Raw genomic sequence first — 20,004 nt, 5'->3', positions numbered from 1 at the left:
CTTAAAAACCAAACTGTTTGCTTACTACTTTCTATGAGAAAATACCTTAGGACGTTAATATATCACTGTGTGTGAAAAAGCTGTGTTAGTGTTCCAACATGTGAATAAACCCCTAAGCCCTTGCACAAAAGTCCATTTACTTGGTTTTATTTTTCTGTACTTGTTTTCAACTTGATAGGGCTGTGTAGCTTTTGATGATAATAAGATCAGGTATGTGAATAACTGAAGCTGTAATTGCTGGGTAAGCCTGGTTAAGTGCTCTGTTGTTCTGGCTTAAATGGCATATGTGGGAAGTCTACTTCATAGGACATCTGCTGACTTGAAAAAGACTGTTGTTTTAGGTTCTGACACGCAAAAAGTCTTACACTAAATAGTAGGAAAACCCATTATTTAAGAAAAGTCACGAAAATGTAAAACTTACATAGTGTAAAGTATTTGATTATTGCAGTGATAGAAAAACAGTTCAGAAAAATTATTTTTGGTGTCCTTGGTGCTTAATATTAACCTGAAGCTGTTGTGTGGGCAAAGGACTGCCCATGTTGAAGTTTAATCGCTAAACTGTTGTTGACTTCAGCTAGAGCAGAAAGTGGCTCTTGAGGCTCTTTTTTTCATCTGTAGCCATGACCTTTCTTAATCTTGCTGTGATGTTTTACGTGAAACATTATTAGATATTTATTCATCCAAGTTTGAAAAATGGCTGCAAAGCAATCCCCTCAATTGCATTCATACATATATTTTTATAGCTGATCACTAAGATGTAAGTGCACATTCTGTAATGTTGCTGACATCTTAATAAAGCACAGTAAAAGAAATAGCCCCTTGTCAGCATAATAATATCTAGTTATTAAGGGCTTAAAATTCTTCAGATGGTATTTTAAAATATCTTTAATACTACCTTAGTTCACAGGGCTTATAGTGCTGAGATTAGCAAGGGTTGTACCATCAGGGATTGTGGAGGGGGTCATGTTGACTGCTGTATTTGCATGTTATATTCATGTTGACATGAAGATTGAATTTCAAAATATGAGAAGTCATATGTTTTCATTGCCACAAGCACCTGAAGGTCCTGAATGCCTCCGGGTAGCCATATGTCACTTTCTGGAGCTCCAGAGCCAATGGCATACCAAGAATGCAGCTTTAAGCAGGACAGGGAGAAGAGTTTCAGGAGTGATCTGGAAGGGAAACTTGGAGAATGAGGTTTGAGTTGATGAATGGCTGGTACTGTTTTCCACCCTCTACCCGCTCATCCCCTTTGCTTTTAAATGGTCTGTTTTTCTATTATGTGGTACAGTCAGAGGTAGAAAGGAGGGAGGGATGCATCAGAAAAAGTGTCTTATGGTTCACCATGTGTATGTTTCAGAGAGCTAGTTCGCAAAATATTTAAGCTTTCATTTATATCTATTGAAATATTTTTTATGCCTATACTATTCTATGATTCTATGATTCTATTCCAGACGGGCTATCTTAACTCTTCCCTAGATTGTCTGCAGGTGTGGAGCCTCATTCTGGATCTCATGAAATAAGTTAAGCTTTCTGTGGGTCTCCTACAACTAAATAAAGTTCTGAGTTTACGTAGTTGTTGCATAGCAACTCCTAAAGAAAGACTATATACCTGACTTGTCCACACTACATCAGTTCTCTTTCCTGTTTCTTTTAAATTATCATTTTCAATTCAGTTCAGAGCTAGATAACTTTCATGTATTTTTTTGCTGTTGCATCTGTCCTTCTCCTGACATTTCTTAAACTAATTTCAGTAATTATGAAATCCAGACTCTAGTGCGGTAGCAGCAGCTACATAATCTACTTGCACTGTGCGAATGTCAAATGTTGGTCACAGAATTTTTGTAAAATTCATTTATGCATTACAGTGAAGCAGCTGATATCCTTGGATAACAGCTACGCAAGAGTGTGACTAGCTAACAATTCAAGAGAAGCACTAGCTAAAACCACTGCTTGCTTAGGGGCTTAATTAAATAAGTTTCAAGAAAGTTGATAACAATTTTGCAGGAAAGTTTCTATCAATGACAAATACAGACTATCAGTTAACCTCAAGGAAAAAGTGAGAAAGAGAAGTTGAGTGGAACTGAACTATGAAGTAAATAAAGTTCTAAGGCCACTGTCATGTAGGTGGATGGAAGGACAAAACTGGAATTTGATTGACAGTTTCTGTGAGCACGTGTATATGTATGCTTACAGATAGACTTATCTGTAAAAAATCTTTTATATAGGTGACCTGTGATAGGAAAAGTGTTTGGATTGGACATCAGAGCACTCAAATGGAACCTTAAAAGTGAAATACATTGATTGTGCAAGCTTAGCTCTCTCCCAGCAGCTGCCCCTGAGCTTTCTCTCCCGAATTGCATAGGCTTCTTTTTGGCTTGGAAGACACAACTCTCAAAGACAGTCAAGAAAAGTATTTTTTAATAACTCTGAAGAATTGAAAATTAAGCAAAATCCTCCAACCCCCCCAACACATATAAGAAAGACTGCTAATTCCTTTGTCTTATGTATGTTTCAAGACCTGTTTGTGTGCTTATGCTTGTAGCTTTGCAGTGTTTTTTGTCCAAATGTATTTTTGCAGAAGGATGCTGTTGTGCTGAAAGTGCTCGTGTGGTAGTATGTCAGCACAGAAATTCAAATTTCATTTATTATAGCTGAAGACAAAGTTCATTTAAGTTCTAGAACATAGTTATTAGTTTTGGAAAATATTATCTAAGCAATTTTAGACATATCACTGTAATACTAGATTTTTGAGAAATAAAATGTTTTCCATGTTAATTAAAAAAAATTATTCAAAATGCAGTCTTGAGATACTCAAGTTAGGAAGTATTTGTACTGAATAAATAAATATATAAGTAAATATGTAAGTAAATATATATATAGTGTATATTTCTATATATAAATATATAAAAATATAAATATATCTGTAAATAAATAAGTAAATAGAGTCCTGAAAGCAGAACAAGCTTTTTTTTCCTTCCATTTAATTTTTATTTCCACTTTTGTCTGGTCATTTTTTTCAGCTTCATCTGAGTTTAGGGTGAGCTGAAACTCTGCTTTAGACTTTCAAAGGATTGTGTCCAATATATTAATCTTTTATCTTTGTAATAAGAAAGCATTGATCATGAAAAGAAAACTAGTTGCAGGTGGGCACTCTTAAGTTTCTAGGTGCTTAACATTGCATTTGTCATTAAAATGCATTTTGTTTACAGGAGCATAGATTACCAAGAGATGCACATGGCTTTGTGTGTGACAAGCTTATCACCTTCAATACTTATAATTTCTTCAGTGTGTCACCCTTGAACTTTCAGCAGTGGCTTTAAATATGATTTCGTTATTGCTGATGAAAATGCTGAATGGCATCAAGTCAGCTGATAAAATATTGTGAACTCATAAAAAAAATGCTTTTATAAAGGAGATTTCTCCACTGGCTTCTTTTCTGACATATGTTAATGAACTCTATATTTAATGTATGCTTTATTGAGATTTTGTTGGTGCAAATTCTGAACCAGGAATTCATACGTCACAAAATCAGTGTGTTTGGGCTTTGCTTATCACATGTGGGACAAGGGCCACCAGATGTTGAACCCTCACTGCATCTCTTGGGTTCCTTGTGATTGACAATGAAAAACTTTGTTTTGGATGTATTTTTTGTATGACTTAGGAGCCAACAGTTACCATAGCATGATCCTTTTCCCTCACAATTTTGCTTACTTCAGCCCCATAAATTTTATCCAAGTCTGGTGCCCATTGTCTGTGTTTCCTTGTTTTAGAGTTGTGTTGGGCTAACAGGAAGACTAATGGCACGTGCAGTGTGCTGTGTAGCTTTGTTGCCACCTTCCTGTTGTCGGTGCAGGATCTCATGCACACGAGTCCTTTATGCTGTGGAGAGCACAGGTCTGATTTTGATATAAACAACACATCCCTTAGTATTTTGCTGCTGTTAGTTGTGTCCTTGACTATCACTACAGGGTGTTCTATTAAATCTTGTTCCCTTGTTTCTTCTGGTGCTTTCACATGCACGTTTGCATCCCTGCTTTGTTTGTACCAGTATTAATATTTCTACCTGTTGCAGCATGTTGTCTTTCAACTCAGGTTTGGCTAGTATATGTATGGGTTTTACACAGTTAAGATCCTCTCTTTGATTTATCACATCATGTGTCACAGAAAGGAGCTATCTGTTTTAATGTAATTCATCATGTCCCTTTTCAGTGAAGATGTATTCACTGCTCGAGGGTATTTTAAGGCTTTGTGAAACCTTGTTATTGGTAAATTTATGCTCACCTGTTTGTGTGTGTGCATGCACACAACCTTTATGTATACATTTTAAAAAAGTTAGGTAGTGATGACTTTTTTGTGTATGTCAAAACTATTCTTTGTTGTACTAATGAAACATATGTAGAGCATTGTCTTGCATTCTTTAATCACATAGATGTACTTACATGGCCCGGAATACCACAAAACCCTCAGAAATCTGACATACGGAAGCATCTTCTCATTTATTGTTTGGTTTTTCACAGTGGCATTTGTTTTGGGAAGTCCAGTTTTCTTCAGTTTAGGAAAATAACTGAAATTTGTCAGAAAGAATTGTCACAAAGGAGTCATAATGTCCTCCTGAGTTGCCTGATCAAGGCTGCACTATGCTGTATTGATGAATTGATTTTTTGGGGTGTTTTTTTTTTTTTTGGTGCTGATGCTATTTTGGTGCTGATCTGAATAATCTCTTACTCTACAAAGAGGGCTTTCTGAGGCTGTGCACACATCTAGCTCACGCACATTTAGCCTCTGTAGAATTCGGGTCATGGTGGGAGATTATATGATTGTTTGATGAACCTGTGCTGTGCTTAAAGAATTCTAAGAATAGATTTTTTTCTCCCTGTTTTTGTTTAGGGTTTTTTATTCATTTTTTTTTGGGGGGGGGGGGTGGGGTGCTGGGGAGGGGATTGGGATGGGTTTTTTTGATTTTTTTTTTTTTTTTTGTGAGATTAAAGGTAAGGTATAACCTACAAATAAATGTTTGGTTTTATTTTAAGGAAAGATGCACTCGGGTTTCTGCACAATACGTTTGTTCCTCTGGTAGCAATATTACTATATTGTCATATATTGTAAGATACTATTGTAAATATCTGTCAGCTACATGAGGCAGTTGCTGAACATCAGGCGTCTGCCCGCCTGGCGTCTTCAGGCAGGCATTCTTGCATTGCAGATTTCCCCCTTGAAATTTGCAGTGTTATTGCCATTCCATTATGTGAAGTATAGGCTGACCTCCTAGAGATGTCAGGATCATGAAATCACAATAAGCCACTTCTGTTTTGTCCTGGAGGTGGGAAGTCCTTTTTTTTTTCCCTCCCTCTTTTCTATGAAATGCAAATTTGAACTTTAAAAATTACTCTGTGTTCTAAACCAGCACTGTTGCTTATCATAAAGGATGTTCATCTATTTGTTACCTGCAGTTTCTTTGCTATTCAGCTGTACTACCACAGTGTTAAATGCCTTGGCATAAAGCATTTGGGACACTCCTGTTCCTGCAGAATGCTTCAGTATCTTCTGAAGAGCAAATGAAACCTGCTGCTATGTGCTGGCTTCCCCCAGAACTTCAAGTCAGGATCTTCATCCTAGTTGCTGCATAGCCTTGAGTAAAAATACGAGATGACCACCTGAGAAAGTAGCTGTGTAAATACTTTCTAATATTAGCCTCTTCAGTTTGCAGTAGTGTTCTACTGCATTTTCGTATACTGTATTGCTCTGTTATGTGCACCCTAGAGATTTATTTTAGATTAAACCAAAATAAAGTAAGACAAACTGTTCTCTGCAGATGGTTAGTCTTATGTACTCCTACACCAAATGGGGAAAAAAGGGACTAATAAGTTTGTGCATGTGTACTAGGAAAATGCTCCTGGACCAGTGAGTTCATGTAATGTCCTCATGTGCTACCTTTCTTACGTCAAGAGCTGGATGGTATTTGTGCCTTCACATTGTCTGTCATTCATGACCCACAGTTCTTTTTGGTTCTCATCTTCCTCTTTCACTAAGCTAGTCATCTTTTATACTCAGCCTGTCTTCTGTGTCAGTCTCCCCATGGTGGGCTGTTTTCTGAACATTTTGGCTCTTCATGATTTTCTTCCTCTTTTCCCCCTTTTCTTTTTACAGCTGTCCTTCCAACAGTCTTTTGCCTTCCTAAAAATGCCAGTCTGGGGCCCTGAGGAATGGATTCTGCTCATTAACCTGTGTCTTGAGAAGAGTAAAAGCTACTTCAGTGTCAGTATCGGGTATGGCTGCTGGATGTGAGAGGGACTGGCAGTCAGATTAAAATTTCAGAAGAGGAACACTTCCTTTTGGAGGACCAGGGACAACAGCTGGATTCTGGGGAGCAGCAAAGCAGGCATGTCTCATTGTCAGGCATCTTGAATGAACTGTGAGATGCCAGCAATCCTCTAAAATCTTTACACTGTAGTCCTGGGCAGCAGTGGATGAGACAGCTGCAGGAAGAGTTAGGAGGAGAAAGCCTGGTTTGATCTTGGTCAGGAATATGTGTCCATGGTCCATAGACAGACTTAAAAATTTTAAAGCAGCCAAAGTACAGTGTGGCAGTAGAAGGCACTGTGTTCTGACTGTCAGGGCCTCCGTTGTCCTTAGCTGGGAGTGGTGCCCGCTCTGTAGTTAAGCCACACTGGCTGCTTCTTGTTAGTCCCCTGTGAGCATACTGCATAATGTTTGTGGCTGTGGCCATTTTTACCTCTACCACCACTTCTGTCGCTGCTTAAAACTTCTGGGTCCTGTTGACATGTCTCCAGCCTAGTATCTGCCTCCAGGTATGGGTCATGTTTACCCTCTTAGGAAGCTTTGTTCACAGAGTGCAGTTCTTGACACAGTTCTGTTTTGCTGGAGGTTTTTGGTCCATTTGTATTTTCAGCCTTTGCCTAAAACCAAGTGCCTTCCTTGCAGGTGTGTTCTCTGGGACACAGCAGTGGAGAACTGAGGAAGGGATCCTCAGCCAGGTTTAGGCTGTGAATAGGCATGCCAGGAAGCTGGTTGGCAAGTGCTTTATATATGGGAGGATGGGTGATGGCTCCTGGGACTAAAATGAGGGGCAGGCAGCATGGGCAGTCCTTGGGGAGGGGTTGATAGCTCACTGTGAGACTGTAGGTTGCAGAAATTGAATAGATTACTTCAGCCAAAAGCATGGGCAGCAGGAAAGTGGTGGCTTCTGTGCTGGGCTGAAAGGAGAGGTGGGGGGTGGATGGCAGTGTGACAGACCACTTACAGAGTTGGAGATGAAAAATGCTGCTTTGGCAGGATATGTTTCTCAGCCGGTTCTGCCTCTTCAGTCTGTCACAAGTTGTGGCAACATTAACCTGGCATTAGCATACTTCTCTGCCGTCCATGTGCTGCTCTTCTCTGCTGTCCCTGCCATCTTGTCCTTTCTCCCAAATGTGGTAGTGTTTGCACTTCTCTGTCACATTTTTTCCTAGCAAGACAGTCAAGCTTAGACCTGTGGGGTTTAATGAGGTGTGTTGTGACAGCTCTCATAGGCATGTGAAAAGGTCAGAAAGAGTACTGGGGATAAGTAGATCCATAATATTGCCATGCTTGCCTGAAAGGAATGGCAGAAAACTGCCACTTGGGGAGCAAGTGGCAGTCTAAAAGGCTGACACAGGTTTAGGGATTCTCATACTTTATATTCATTGTGCATTGGTTGCCAGAGTACAAAAAGCTAGTGGCTTCTCTCATAAATGTTTAGTGTGGTCATACCTCTAGGCAGTGGAGGCCAGCATAGCATCTCAGACAACCATGCTATACTGGGTGTCATAAACATGGGGCTGTGCATGTAGCTGGAACTACATGCATTCTACAAAATAATTTCTTGCCATTCTAGCCTAAATGGAAAAGGTGTGCTGTGCCTTTGTAAAGGCTATGCAGGAAACATCTATGTTAGGAATGCTTTTTTTCATCTCTTCTAAGTGTACTGTTTTGCAGTCAGGGAACTAGATGCACATTCCACTTCAAAAAGGCATATAATGGAAATGGGATTAAACAAGGCATGTTCTACAACCATGAGTATGCCCTTGAGACTCAGCCTCAGCTCTTCTGTTGATTCTTCTTGGTATCACTGAGATGCTGCTGAAGACGAGTCTCTATAGATTGTTGTCCTGCTTTGTGGGTGCTTCTCTCCAAGATTCTGCTAGGAGACCCTTAAAATTTTTTCATTTGCATTTAAAAATGTCTGATTTTTTGGTCGAAGCGAGTGTCAGAGGTACCAAGAATGTATCTGTCTAAATCCAGAAAGCTTTTAGATTACTGCTTTATAAATCTGAACTTTGTTCGGTTGTTTTGTTTTGTTGCGTGGTGTGTGTTTTTTTTCTTTTTTTCTTTTTCTTTGTGTGTGTGTGTGTGTGTGTGTGTTTGGGTTTTTTATTGTTTGTTGGTTTGTTTTTTAGCTAAGTTTTACCAATAAGAACTCCAACAAATCTGTGTGGGAGTGGGGATATTGTCACTTTTGAGAACCTTCATCTATGTTACATGCAGGGTAGAAACACGAAGCAGGAAGTCACACTGGACTGCAGGTGTAAGAAACCTGGATGACTGGCTGTAGTCATTATTTTTCATTCGTGGCCTAGATGTTGGAATAGGTGTGTTTTATTACATTGCAGCAGACAACAAGCTGGGAAGAGTGCAAGTATACTGAAGAACAGTATGGAGTTTCAAAATCAATCTGACAACCTGGAGAATATATACTGAGTAAAATCGGACAAGCTGGAGACATCTTACTTCAGCAGAAAATAACAAGCTTTTTGCATGCAAGATAGTTGGATAGGTGGTGGCTTGCAGAAGAGGATCTGAGAGGTATAATGGTTCCACAGTGTGATGCTTTCAGGGGGGAAGAGATGGGAGAAGAGGGTGTATCATGCTGGAAAGCTGATGATTTGAGCTTCAAGGCATGCAAGATTATTCTACCCCATGCAGAATTTAACAAGGTCTTAAGCTGGAGTGCTGCATTTAGGCTTGAACTGCTGTGTGTTGAGATGTATCAGCTGGACAACACATATCAAGTGTCAGCTGCTTTGGAAACTTGACATGATCTATGGAAAAATATTTACCAAGCAGGGATTATTTACTCCATAGAAGGGGTGATTGTGAAAGCGTTCAACTATGTAAAACATCTGCCACAAGTAGGAAATAAGTGTTCTCTATGTTACTGGGGTGCAAAGTGAGACATAATGTTTAAATTGGAACAAGGGGGATTCAACTTAGACATTGTTGAAACACTTGTGTGTCTCTGAATAGTGAAGCAGAGGAGTGGAGTACCTGGGAGGAGTTGTGGGTGAGACAAACAGCTGGATGGAGTGATAGGGGTAATATATGGACCTTGCTTGGGGACAGGAAAGATGTTCTCTTGATATCTTTTTAGCTCTCTTTATAACGTATCATTACTTTCCTGGGATTAATTGCCAAAGCTTTCTGCTGAAACTTGATGCTATATTTTCAGTATCTGCTTTCCTGGAAGAAAATACTGTCTCCTAACAGACAACATTATATTATTCATTTGTGCTTGTCTGTAATCACTGAATTCCCTGTGGAAATGTGTAGAGGGCTTTACATAAGCAGAAGACATTAAAAAAAGACAATGACCTTCAATTTTTTTTTCTTTTTTTTGGGGGGGAAAGATTGACGGCTGTATTTCTGCTGCTTGCTTCCCTTCAGAATGCTGCCGGCCCCTGTTTGTCTGATGTAGAGAACCAGGAGGTGTGTTTTTAAAAAGAATTCAGGCATACGTGCTGTAGCCTTAAAAAGCTGTTGGGGAGGAGCGTCTGCATGCATATATTGGTGTGCATAATGGGGCCTTAATAAGGAATCAGTTATCAATCAGCCAAAACAGGACTTAGTAACTTCAGGTACATACTAGTTGTTGATGGACAGGTGTAGGGTTTTGGGGTGTAGGCTGGATTACAGAATTACGAAATTCCTTATTGGTGCTTTAACTTTTTGAAGAAGATATTCAGATACCATCATGATCTTACAAAACTCTTTAATAGATTTTTTTTTTAATGCTTTCAGTGTATTTCTGTAGAAAAAATAACCACAGGAAAGTTAAATGGCATCAGTTAGCACTGAAATACAGCTTAAGCAAAGACCAGGTAAAGAAATACTCATTAAGAGGCAGGCTTTGGGTTATCCCTGTGTACCAAGCCTCTGGAATTATTAATTTTTTTAAAATAACTGCTTCAACTATAATGTAGAACTCTTCAAGAAGTCTGTTTTTTCCTCAGTTTTTTTTATGATGTTTCTTTTGTATTCAGAGGCAGTGCAGATTGAGACCATAACCATTATTAAAGCCTGATTTCTCAGGCTTTTTACAGTTTTGATCTTAGCTTGATGTCTGTCAACAAGAGACTTTTATTAATTGAGCTATTTTTATTGCTTTCTAATTTAAGATTAGATTTTTAAATTATAGTATGTGAACTATGGTAGGAGGTTGTCTAAATCTGATGTAACTACTCTGGGAGTTTCCTAGAAGAAGAAGTTTTCACAAAAGGTGTACCATTATGTTGCTTGGTTTTTCACTTTGTATGGCATATTATTTTGGAGCTTTCACAGGCAGGTACAAAAATGATGCTGCCTAGTAAAGTGAGATGGGATACTGTGGTGGAATGTGAGGAAGGATACATAAACACATTGTATTAGGTGGCACCTCTTGCTGTTTTTTTTGCTGTCATCTATAATAATGAGCCAAATTATATTTAGACAAAGAATAGAGAGCTTTTCTCTTACAGTTTTTGGCCAGATACTTTCATTATGTTTATCTGTCTTCTCAGCTCAGTGTTTCAGGACCAGCCGACATCAGTCAAACATTTCTGTTTCTGCATACAAGGAGGCTATTCTGGCTGCAGGGAAAATTTCAGAACTATCTCTTGAAACTTAGTGTGGAGGAGCGGGAGTGAGTGAGGTTGTAGAGTGATTTTCGCAAGGTCTTGGCTGATGCAGGTTGTTGATACACTTTGTCTGCAATATTCTAGGATCAGTGTTTTTCGTTAAGATGTTCGATGTGACGACCAGTTGCTGGGTTAACTTTCCAGAGGTCTGTGAAGCACTTCTGTAATTTTTAATAGTTAATTACATTGCTAATGAACACCTTCTTTTGATCTATTACTTTGTTTAGTAATGTAAACAATACCATAGATCTCTCAGCAGAACATGCAACTCATTTATAAAAAGTTATTAAAAATACATTTAAATTTAATAGAGTGCTGTTTAAAACTGTAATTTAAAAACAATTCCCTTGCAGAACAGTAAGAATTGCAGTTCTAAATAGATTTCAGCAAAGTGTTTTGTAAGACCACCTGGGCTTTTACTCTGTACTCCGGTGGCACATTAATAACATGCATTATTGTAAATTGCTTGCTGGTGTCACATCTTGGGTATGCTTGTAGATGTCAATAGATTCATGACTTTGGGAATTACAGAGCTTAAGGCTGGAAGCCATCATCTAGTACGTCCTTCTGTCATTGAGTATGAAATGGTCATCCGCCTAGCTGTGCTGTAGTGCTAAGGGCTGACATATATTGAACACAGATACCAAAGAACATGCAAGTTTTACCAAAGTCCAACCAATGCCCTGCAGTGACAAGGAGTTCGTTTCAGCATGCCATGCTGAGCCCGTTGTGCAAATTGAGTGCCTGGGTACAGGCATATGCAAACAGCTTCCATCATCCTCACCCAATTCTTCCTTCACCAGGAAAACAAATAGAAGACAGCCCTCTCTTACTCTTTATATAATCTGACCAAGATGAAAAATTCCTGGGCAATTATTTTGAGCCTGAGCATATGAGTGAGACATACCAGCCAGGGATCTAAGGATTCCTTTCACCGTCTGGTACTGCTTCTTTAAGCTGTGGTCTTTCTCAAATACTTCTGGATAGAGTATGTGATAAATAACAATTCAGAATAAACTGGCCATCACGTTGATAAGAAGAATACTACTTGACCTCTTCTGGCAGATAGCTGAAGTATAAGATTTGTTTTATACACATTGTGTCGGTCAGTCTGTTGACTTCAGCCAGAGGTAACAGATTCATATTTCAGACACTTTCTGGCTACTTAGTAATGTGCCCAAACATGCTATCTTGAAAAGAATGCGAAGAAGAGGTTGGGCCGTGTTTGCTTCTCCCTGATGCCAGGCAGCAGTGTTGCACCCAACTGCTTCTGCATCATTCCTGCTAGAACTTTAGAAACTAGGGTATTGCCAATGAAACAGCTGTTAGGATCTTGAATGTTCTCAGATTTATAACTTTGCTTTCCACTTCCTAGATAACTCTGTGTTGTGTCAGGTTTCAACATTCAGCCTGGTTACCTGCTCAGCTGAGAGAGTTTTGCAAAGCAAAGTTTTGAATATAGCAGGAAAAGAAGTCAGTTGAACAAGCAGGGGTACTAGGACATGATCTGTCAACAGAGCTGCTGTGCCATCATGGGGAACTGCTCTTTATTCAGCAGTAGCTCCTGAGATCTGAAGTCTTCCTACTGACGTGAAAGGATACTAAGTTATCACATGCTGGATACAGTGCTGCTAAAACGCCCACAAACATATACATACACCTAGATGCGTGTTGTGTGTATATTCACGTGCATACAAATGCATCTATACACAAATGTTCCTAATGTTTTCTCATCCTTACAGGTTGTCCAGTGCAACACTAACCTGAGGAAAAATTGTTTCTGAGTAACGCTCCTCAGTTACAAATATGTAACTCTCATGCGTTGAAGTGAACTCTCATAATACCTGAAATGAATACATGAAATAAATTGAAGTCTCATGGCTTGAATACCTAATTAGTGCATGTGGCTGACTTTAACCAGTAAGCGTTGCTGGTAATTGTGAGAGAGGTGCGTTTCTCTTAGAGAGTACTGTATTGGGACTGTGGTTGTAGTTCAGAGCTACTAATCACAACTGCTTGACTGATAGACCTGCAGAGAGGGTGCACACTGGATAGATGGACACAGGGATGGGATTCAGTGTGCCTTGAAAACTGGCAGATAGAACTTCCAATTTTCCTTTCTAAGCGTAAGAAAACTGTAACTTGACTTACATAGAAAATATGGACAAAACCATTTGTTTCTGTCATTGTGACTTTGAAGCTATTCTTAAACCTCTCAATCACTTGTGGAATTACAGACTGCAGTGTAAGGGCTGCAGTGAACAAAATTAGTTCTTTCTCTCATTTTTCTCCTCATGAGAAAGGAACCAAAGACCAAGTAGTAACTCTGAGTGCCACAATGATGAAGGCACCACCAGATCCATTTTCAAAGCCATGTTGTAGAGTTTTGCAATCTGTGAATTGGAAAAATAAGTCAAGATAAGAGCTGCTAAGTAAATTGTCATTCTGAAATTATTTAGCCCATGCTAAAATTTTAAATCTGTTTAAAAATATTTGTAAATTCAGGCTTTTTCACTGCTTATTGTCTCCAAATTATGGTATAAAGCAGTTTCTCTTTAACATCCCCGTAAGATTGGTAAGTGTTGTCCTTAACTTGGAGGTTGAGAAACCTGGCCAACAGCAAACTGAGGACAAATTGAGTCACTTAATGCTGGTATTACAGTTTTGGTATTCTTTAGTCTTGTGTTCATTGGATTCTGATGGCTATTTTTAAAGCAAGGCACATTTTTTTTTGTGTTACAGTTTCCAAACAGAATTCCTGTTTGAAAGGGAAATAATGAATGCTGTATATCTATGTAAGCATTGGTAAACTGACTGTGTCTGTTTGCTGGAAGTGCTTAAATATCTGAACTTGTGTGTGAAGAAGATCAGATGACAGAAATTCAGAATAAGTGATCTTTGCCTTAAGGGCTGTCATGGAAAGTAGGTATTTATTGTCATTGTTCTTTTGAGACTTTATTACTAATTCTTGAGTACCTTTGAAAAAACACTAGCCAAGAGTGCTTGCCAAACCAAGGATGCTTATTTTCTCAGTGTAATTGCTGTTAAATGTTAACAACTAATGAAAGCCAGAGGCACCTGCACTGTTAATGGTATTATTGTGTGTAGTATCATTAAAGGGAAGAAGTAAGCATAGTCAACAGCTGTACAAGAAGAGGGCCTTGAAAGGATAGAATATTAAAATGCTTAGCCATGGAAGAATAATCTTTCAGGTTTGTGTTTCATGAAGTGAAACATTCACTGTGCTTTGCTGGTTTTGCTTGATTTTAACCAGATATCTAATATTACTAAACCAGAGAGGGCTCAGTAAGGATTTAAATTACTAACTTGAGCCATGTGCCCTTGCATTCAACTTTTAAAATATTTTTCATCTCCAGAAGCCTTATGTACAAAAGAGATTTTATCAGAGTCATTTTAAGGGAACAGAGCTTGTTTTGAGAGGTGCTGAGCAATGAGAGTAGGCAGCTGCCTGTTCTTGGCAGCTGTGAGAGAGCCAGGGGCCTGTGGCTGAAGCTGTACCTCACACTCTGCCTCACTCTGTTAAATTTATGTTCCTAAATGGTTGTCTCCAATCTCAGTCATGAAAAATACCTGTAGGCATGGACAGCTTCACCTCATAGTTTCAGTGCTGGAGCTGTTTGACTGTTAGATAGTTGATTCTTGTGGTATTTTTTTTTTTTTTGAGAATATCTTAAAAAAAATTATGTTTTGCTGAGTTTTGAGTAAAATCTGAAGAACACTTTTTGAAAGTACCAATCCGAGTTGGGCACCTAACTGATCTGTGTGCCTTTGCAAATCTGTGAATTCACCCATCACAGTTTGTGATCCTGAATTTAATCCCTTGGATGTAGTCCCTTCTCTTTCTTTCAGGAGGCAGGAGAATATAGCACTTCCTCAGAAAGAGTGCTTCCAGGGTGCTTGGCTTGGTAGTGCTTGCTGAGGCCTTGTTTTAGTAATCAGAGTCCAGATATCTGTTGTATTTAGAAATTCAAATGCATAGTTCTGTGTATCGCTCAGGTTTTTGGTTTGGTTTTTTTTTTTCTTCCCCATAAAAACCTGAAGGATACGTAGGTAATTTACACCTGTAAGTGGAGGCTTTAAGTGATATGTAATTTATATTTGAAGTCTTTTTCCAATAGAAATATGTAGGAGAAACGAAAAGGAGTATCTAATGGTTATTTTTTGTTGTGTGGTTGAAAGAGCAGTCTAGTTCACTAAGTACTGTTCAGTTTCCATAACCAGGAGATTATTTACCTCTGTCTCTGAAACCTGTGGCTCTGTACCTGCGAACTCGGTGATTTGTTCCAAAACTGAGCCAGGGCTGCAGGAAGCACCAGCTAGTGCTGTAGAAGCTGTCCATGCCCTGAGCAGGGCCAGAGCTCTGCCAAAAGAATAAAATCATGTGGCTGACATTATCATATTGCGCAAGAGGTACGCAGTAAGAATCACACAGGAAAACTATGTGGCTGAAATAAAATATTCTAGCTCTTAAATTACCAAAAATAAGTACCTGCACAGTGCCTTTGCTTTTCATGGTGTTTTGTAGAGCACTGGAAAAAATTGCTAGTCCTCATGGAGTATTTATTTATTGAAAAGATAACCTCAGACTACTAGGGAATACATAAAAATTAAATGCAGTTAAATTAAACCTAGCATTCTATGCAGCAGCGCTGATCTAAAACTGTGTTTCTCAGCTTTTGCACTGGTTTACTTTTAAGTGAAGTTATCTGAAATTAATACACTTTTCTGCAATTTCTAGGTCTGGCTTTCAACCTTACTAAAAATTCTGTGTCATTTCCCTTTAAAATTCAAGTAAAATCATGACAGAACGGAATCATAATTTCTGCTTTTGTATTAGCGTCACTGTAACAGGAGCGTGTTTGTTCATCAAATGCCTTAACAATTAATTTTCTCTGTTAAAGGAGAAGAGCCTGTTTTTTCATTCAACACTTTGCTATTCTCTTACTGCAGAAACTGCCTGTCTGTTTACCAAGGAAAGGGATAATGTGACTTAAACAAGATGGCTAAATCCTATTCGGCAGGATCAAAGGGGGTGGTGAATATTTGACATTTGCCATGAGAAACTGTCTTATGCATAGAGGTTTCTTCTGGTCTGTGGGCTGGCGTAGCGGGGGGACCTCTCCTTCCTCTGAGGTGCAGCGTGTGCATGTGTGTGTGTCGGCGCGGCGCTGCTGCTGCAGAATACCGGGGATGAATTACTTGACGTGCACAACTGAAGGCGCCGTTCGCTCCACAGGATCGTGTGCTGCCGATACCCCGAGAGAGGCAGCCGGCAGCTCCTCGTGACAGCTAGAGGTGGAAGGACCCAAACTTGCGGTCCTCCCCCCGCCCCCAAAAGATCGTTAGTCCATTCCTTTATAGTGGTTCATTTTGGCTCTCTGTCATCGCCAGAATGCTGCCAGTGAATGTGTGTCACGGTTACAATAGAATGTGGTAACACATAACAGCCATGAAAGCCCAGCGGGAAAGGCTACAAATTCCAGGGCTGACCTTGGAGTAAGTATTGTCTGTCTTTAATATTTTAATGGTTTCTGCATGATGCCGGCTTTAGTGCAACCAGGAGCTGTTTAGCATATATTTGTGCTGATGGTCTGGGACCACTGCAGCTCCAGGTTAAAGGAACACGTTTTAAATGCATTGCAGTTGGTTTCAGCAAATGTGTGAGCCCAGAGCTGGGATATTGCAGTACATTTGGAAAGAAAGCATTTCTGCATATTTAAAGTTACTGGATTTCAATGCATGGAGCATTCTGTCAGCTCATAGGGGAAGAATCTGTCAGTAGGCCGTGGTGTCTTTATCTCCAGCTCTCTATTACTGTTTGTTTATCCCATTGCTGCCTTTTAGAAAGGCCTCTGTCTCTGCTGAATAATAGAGAGCATTGAGAGAGATTAAAGCATTACCTAAATGCTGTTTGTAAAAATCCATCAGGAACAACCGTATTTTACATACGTAACTACACTAATGAACTGTATTGACATTCTGGAGGATTCCTGACAGTCTCTGCAGTAAGTGTGTTTACCTAATTTAGCAGAATGTTTACTTGGTACTTGCTTAGAACAGATTAACTCATTTGTGTGCTTTCAGCTATTTAGAGAATAACTATATGAAAATTCATCATTTTAATGTATAGTAAGTATAGTCTTTTATTAAAAAATGCCAGGATATGTTTACCCAAGATTTGTTAGTCAAAAATCAAATATTTGTTTCTGTACATACACACCTAGAGTCTACTTTGACATGTCAGGTATGTATGTATGCATGTTACAGTCACCATGAGAACTTGCTAATTTTACCTAGGTAAATAGATATGGTTACGTCAGATCCTTTAGTATTCCCTGGGACTTCCCCATTCTTGCTGGAGAGAAAAAAACCCTGAATGCTGCAGATGCCTGCGGTAAAGTTATTTAGCTGTGAAAGGTATTATATCTGACATCTGCTATGTTTTAAACGGAGGACTATAGGTAAGTGTGCAGTGTAGCAAATAATTTATTCTGATAATCACATGAAGGTGACAGAGCACTTTATTCCCAGGAACAATTGTAGATGTTATATTGGGTTCCCCAGGACTATGTTTGTGAAATGTCAGTAAGAAATGTGTGCATTTCAATCTGGCACTTTCTGCTGAGAGCAGTATGTGTGAGCTGTGAGCAGGCTAAGCTCTAGATATTTTTCTGGAGAAAACAGCATTGGTAATTCCTCAGGAGTTTTGGAGGAGGGGTCTGATGAGGGACCTTGTTAAAATGGTTCCCATGAATAATTGATAATTAGATTCCTTTTGAGGTGTGACAATTTAAATATTTTTAAAGCAATCTTCACTGAATTATGTAATCATTGTATGAGACTAACATCAGTAACTGCAAAGGACAAAAATGATTCATGTTCCTGTTTTTTCAACATATGTGTGTGATTTTGTAATATGAAGTAATCATGTACTGCTTCCTCGTTTGTCATGGTAACCTGACATAATTACACTTGCTTTGCCATATTTTGACAATATTTAATACAGATAAGAATTACATTTTAAATTCAGCATTGGTTATTATTTTGGCTAAAATGGCTGGATATATTTCATTTTTTCATATGTTAGATTTTCTTTTGCCATCACACTTGCTACTTTCTAAACTGAATTTACTTGTAGAGAAAAGAAAGCATCATATTTTGGTTGCTGGCACTTAATGTTTCCCATAGAGTTGTTCTGTCATGATTTGTCAGAGTTGAGTCAATGCAGACTGAAGTCACGCCTCCCAAATTTTTATTTTCTATCATCTAGAAAAGAACATTATCTAGGGGAAAAAAAATTCCAACTTAGTCCTTGAAACATTCTTCACACCGATTCTCATGAATTTTCTTTCAGTAAAGTTCAAGTGTTGGGACTAGAATTACATTGTCTCTCTAAGAAATTAGTACACTGTCTACTTTATATTCATTACTTGCAGAAAGCTCTTTCAAGGAATATTAAGAATCCAAAATGAAGCATTACAAATTTAGTAAATGTAGGAATTAAGGCTGCCTGTCAGCCTCGTGCATATGCACTGTGCTAATTTATTTTAACAAGTTTTTGCATGAAATTTGTAGGTCTTAAAAAAGCAAAGCTGAAAAGCAAGTTCTATAGAAGAACTGGATTGACACTCCAGTGTCATCACGGTGGGAGTTTATAGCTCCATAGTACAAGCACATCTGATATTGAATGCTCTGAGAGTCTGCTCCATGATTGAGACTCTGATGTGTTACAGTAAAGAAAGTGAGGAAGAAAATGAGTACTCCTACTAGCAGCTGTAGGAGTTCCACCTGCTGTGTATGTGCCATCCACTAGAGAAGGAAGATGAGTTTTGCTACTGCATGTCTCTGGCGTTTGTTCACAGCAAAGGGACTGTAACCTCATTCTGTGGTCTGAAGTTAATCTGTTCTTCTCCCCCAGGACCAGACTTTTTTCCCCTCTCCTTTTCACTGTTTTGGCTTCACTAGGTTCCTTGCCCCTAGCCGTTACTCCATGGCAATGCGCATGCTCTCCCTGCCGCAGCCAGTGCCTTTTGGCAGTTGTTCTCTCTCCGGCTGGATTCTCTTTGATCAGTGGCCGCTCCCCTCCCTGATCCTGCTGAGGTTGGTTGCTCTCTGCATCACCTGCCTTTGTCTTTTCCCTTGCTGCGCACCCCTGTGAGCAGCAGCGTGAGCACTGACGGTGCAGCACAGGAGTTTACCAGCCTATAGTCAGTGAGGGCCACTCCACAAACAAAAAGGGGATGCACAAGCAAACAAATGGGGATGAATGACCAGCTCTGCTGCAGCAGATCTGCAGTAGAGAATAAGAGACAATGCAGATCTTAGAAGTACAAACCCAAACTTTTTACAAGCCTGTACTGATCATACGCAAAGACCTTTCCAGTGCAAGCTGCAGCAGGTCAGTGCAGTGTAACAGAGAGTGCCCCTGTGAAACAGCAGAAATCTGTGTGTCAATCCACACCTTTCTCCACAGGCCTGCACGTGCCTAATGACAGGAGCCTGGATTCAGTTTAGTCATTTTCAGGGTGATGTAATGAGCCATTGGCTCTTAATGCAGCTTATTAGCTCAGACGTACTGTTGTGCTAGCACAACTAGTCTGTAACTGAAATCAAGCTATCTCATATCCAGCCTCTGGGCTGCACAGGCTGCATGCTCTTCTGTGCACCTACTTCGGAGATTCTGCAGGCACAGCCAGCAGCCAGAGGAACTTGCCCCTAACACAGCACCCTTGCCAGAAAGTTAACAGCATGCCCACCCTTAACTCAGTGTGCATCTCCCTGCCAAACTCTGTGTCCTCCCCAAACCATCGCAGGAAGGAAAGGTTGCCCAGCATCAGAAAACCGTTGTCCCTAATCTGTTTTAGAAGCAGTAGTACTATTACTGCTGGAATATTCAGGGAAAAAAATAAACAAATTGGGTATCCACCTTGAAAAGTTATAATGGGAATATTTTAAAGTCTGGCAAAGTGTCATGTGATTGAAGGGTTTAGAGTTGGAGCTAGCTGTGCTTAGCATACTGGCCATCTGTGTCTCCACTGCGGGGACCGGACAG

The sequence above is a fragment of the Lathamus discolor genome, chromosome Z, assembly GCF_037157495.1.
Source record: "Lathamus discolor isolate bLatDis1 chromosome Z, bLatDis1.hap1, whole genome shotgun sequence".
NCBI lineage: Eukaryota > Metazoa > Chordata > Aves > Psittaciformes > Psittacidae > Lathamus > Lathamus discolor.
Note: the sequence above shows the minus strand (reverse complement) of the source record.